Source organism: Chrysochloris asiatica, unplaced genomic scaffold (genome assembly GCF_000296735.1).
Source record: "Chrysochloris asiatica unplaced genomic scaffold, ChrAsi1.0 scaffold00053, whole genome shotgun sequence".
Lineage (NCBI taxonomy): Eukaryota > Metazoa > Chordata > Mammalia > Afrosoricida > Chrysochloridae > Chrysochloris > Chrysochloris asiatica.
Genome location: NW_006408571.1, coordinates 7,709,131 through 7,713,434, shown reverse-complemented (window position 1 = coordinate 7,713,434; position 4,304 = coordinate 7,709,131).

The following is a 4,304-nucleotide window of genomic DNA, read 5'->3' as shown; positions in this document are numbered from 1 at the left end:
CTGTGCCTATCTACCCTGAATACAGAAGGGATAGGATTGATACTTGATGTGAAGACTCCTTCCCTCTCTGTTGATATTTTGAGCTACTACATCCATAGGTATAGGTCAAGTTCATCAAATTGTAACAATTTACTCTTGTTTCCTTTATCAAAATTTTTTAAAAAAATCTTCCTCTAGTTGAGTTCTGATTATCAAGCCATCGAGGCTAGGTCAAATGGGTACTATCTGCAAGTTTGGGCATTCTTGCGTATCTCCCTCACTTCATATCAGCTGGATGCTTCACTTTCAGCTCTAGCCCTTTGTGGCTATGTCCTTGTCCATGGGCTCAGGTATCCCCAGGTCTCACCACATTTTGTACCAACCAGCCCTTCTTGCTCTCATCTCCAGGTCAATGGAAGTCTATGGAACATGGTTGAACTAAGCCCGTTTCTTCATTGCTGCCTTTCCCCCTCTTCCACTCACCGGTAGATCAATGTGGTCACCAACAAGCTTATATGCCTGCTCATTTGTTCCCTTTGAGTTTCAGTCTTAGAGGGAGGTTTGTCCTGAAGGGACTTGATTCTTTGCCTTGATGGCTTCCTGGAGAACAACTTGCTTATTCTTGTAGTAGCCAATCATACTGCCATTTTTGTTTTGGGTTTTTCCTGCTTATCTTTCTTTGAAGATGTATCTTCTGTTGCTCTAGTTGTTCCACACTGGTCTTCTTGTCCTTTCTAGTGGGAATGTCCCACCTCAGAAGGTTCTGGATGGGGCTCAGGATTCCACATAAGGTCCTATACACTGCAAAGCCTCCACAAGAAGCTTATTTCACTAGGCAAGTTCTAGAACCCCTTTTAGGTATTCCAATCAGTTATAGGCTGAAGACGGGCTTAAAAGCTTTCTGTAATTATGTTTACTGACATTCCTTTCTATACCACTCAAGTGTCTATTTTACAATAGTAGGCAAGGGAAACCAATATTCATAAGACACTGAAACATCTTAGCATTATTTCCCCTCTTCAGACTGTGCCTTGATCCCTGTATCACAGAGCCCTGTTGTTCCAAGTTTGATCATGCATTTACCTCTGTCCCATTTAGCTCATGCAAACCAGTCTCAGTGTTCCCATATCGACCTTGTTGTTCCACCCCCTTCCCCTTCTTGTGTATTGCCCTCCCAATACCTAAACTATGGTGTGTCTGCCCCATTCTACTTAAAATGAATTTTCTACCTATAGTATACAAATTTTAAGAGAAAGAATTGTATACCAATTTTGGTCTGCTTTTCTATTTGTTTTATAGTGAGATGTAAAATATTTTAATCTTAGAAGATCTTTACGTTTAAAAAAATAACTAAAGACATTTTGAGATAGGATTGCTATGATTTACAACAATATTCGAAGTTAGGAGGCTTGGTGTGGTGCTGTGGGTTAATGCTTAATGCTCTGGACTGCAAGGTCAATTTGAACCTCAAGGTCAGCAGTTCAAGCTCTCCAGCTGCTCCTTGGAAACCCTATATAGGGTCATCCCTAACAAAGGGCATTTAACGACAACATTGGAAGCAAAATGTTCTCCTTCAAAAGAGCAAGGGCAATGTGATCTGATGAATGACAAAACTGGCATTTTTCAGTATAATTTTTTTTTCCATCTTCACCCTTTTTTGGGCATTACTTGGTTCAGGTATCAGTGAGTTTACAACATGGACAACAATACATTCACAAGTATTTTGCATTCATTCCACTTGAAATATCTAGATAGCACCAGCCAAATGAGAAAATACCACCTCAGTGCTGTAAAATTTCATCGAGTGTCCTGATTTTGAGTATTCTATTATTTCAGGCTATTCTTTCCTTTTTAATGAAAACTGTTTTGGCTTATAGCCCTTTATTCTATTCCCTCGTGATTAAGACTATTTCCCCTGCCTATCTGTATAATCCTCACTCTTCTCCAGGTCTCTGCTCACTGTATCAGTGAAGTCTTTCTCAGTCATCCTATTTCAAATGGTGCTATATCAAGGTGGCACACCCCAGTCCATGAGTCTGCTCTGTCATCATCTATAAATAGTTTTTATTTTTATCATTTTTTTTCATTCTGACATACTTTATTTCCCATTCATTGTTTGTCTATCTCCACTAAAATTTGAGATTCATGGAGTCAGAGATATTTGTTTCTTTTGTTTAGTCTCAGTATCTAGCAATAGAACCATACCTGTCAAATATTAGTTATTCAATAAGTATTTGTTGAAGGATTGATTGAATGAATGCATTTTGAATGAGAATTCAATGACAGCACCCTTGCCAGTAGTGTATGAATTCCTTAATTTAAAAGTCAATAGTATAATTTTAAAATTTGGCTTTTCATATCCTAACATGTTTCCTTTAGTAAAGTTATGCCAGAAAAAGCTATTAATTGATTAAATGAGTAAATGGATGAAATATCAATGTAAAACCTCATGCTATGGACTAAATACAATCCAATTTGTCCAAGGTGCACAGAAGTGAAATAATTTAAATGGAGTACTTGAAGTCATCATCTTTTTTACAGTAAAACAGTAAAATTCAAAGTATCTTTTTCCCTGCATCAAATGTAATCCTTCTGTCCAGGAGTATTAGGTGTGCATTTAGCTTTGGGCATAATGAAGGAGAAGAAAGATAAAAAGTAAACAATAAATGTATATAAAATAGGATGTGTTGTTGTTAAGGTCCATCCAGTCAGTTCCAACTCATAGCAACCCTATAAAGGGTTTGTGAGAAGTGACTGGTAGGGTTGAAGCACAATCCAGTGCTCATCCTACAGCGCCACAGCAGGGCTCCATTTGAAAGAGGGTGTATGGTGTTAAATGATAGAAGGAAAATAAATTAATAGAAGAGAATGAAGAGTAACACCTGTGGGTTTGTTAGGAGGCTGTGTTTGTTACCTAGTACTGCTATAACACAAATGGATGGCTTTAACAAACAGAAATTTATTTTCTCACAGTTTAGGAGATTAGAAGCCTCAATTCAGAGTGACAGCTCTGGTCCTGTCTCCTTTCAGAATCTGAAGGCCCAGCATTCCTTGAAAATCTCCATGTGTTTTAGCATCAATCTTTCTCTGGATCTAGGATTTTCACAGCACATAGCCTCCAGGTCCTCAGGATGAACTCTACTCAAAGATTATCTTTCTTGGTGGTAATGGCCACTTTTCTCTCCTTTTATCAACTTTGTTTCCAACCTTTGTATTTCAATCATCAGTAATCATCAATACATCTTGATTTGATGTTTGATCAATTTCAGGCAAAAGTAGTTGGTAGAATTCTTCAGTTTCATCATCTGATTTATAGTGGCTTTAGTAGTAAATTTGAATAATAGTGGTATTAACTAGTCTTCCGCGTTGGCATATGGGTATTACTCTAACCAGACAGTATTATACTTCAAGATAGATCTTGATATGTTCTTTTTGAAGCAGAATGTTATGCCAGTCCTCTTGAATTTGTAACTCCTGTCATAACATATATATATGATTTTCAAATTCAAGGTGGCCATGGCCTGCCAAAAGAACAAACAGGTCTGTGTTGGAAGAAGTGCAACCAGAGTGCTCTTTGTAGTCCAGGATGGCCAAACTTTGTCTCTCATACTTTGAACATATTGTCAGGAGGGACCAATCACTGGAGAAGGATATCGTGTTTGGTAAGGTGGAAGGCCAGAGAAAAAGAGGAAGGCCCTTATGAGATGGATTGGCCAAGTGGCAACATCAATGGGCTCAAGTGTGGCAACAATTGTGATGTTGACCTAGGGCCAGGCAGTATTTCGTTCTGCTGTGCATAGGCACATTATGAGTCAGTACTGACTCGATGACACCCAACAACAATTAACAATTAACAGTTCATTTCAGATCACTAATGCATAAGATGTAGATATCTATGCATTCCATTTCATTTTTGACAACTTGCGTGTTCTAATTATTGTAGGATGTTTATTGCTGTTTCTTCTTATTTTTGAGTTGTGCCCCATCAGCAAATTAAGGTCCCAAAAGTATTAGTGCATTGTCATCGTCATAGTAAACTCTAATTTGAGGGGAATGCTCTTCCCCAGTCATATTTTTAGTGTTTTCCAAACTAAGGGATTCTTATTCCACCACTGTATCTGACAATATTCTGGTGCTAGTGATAATGATATTATTAACAGTGCTCCACTGTTCATTGACTAAACATTCAGAAGTAGTCTGCTTTTCCTTCTCCCTAGTCTGTCTTAATCTGGAAGTTCAGCTGAAACCTGTTTACTATGGGTGACCCTGCTTGTATGTACAATATCAGTGGCATAGCTTCTAGCATAAGAGCAGCATGTAAGCCA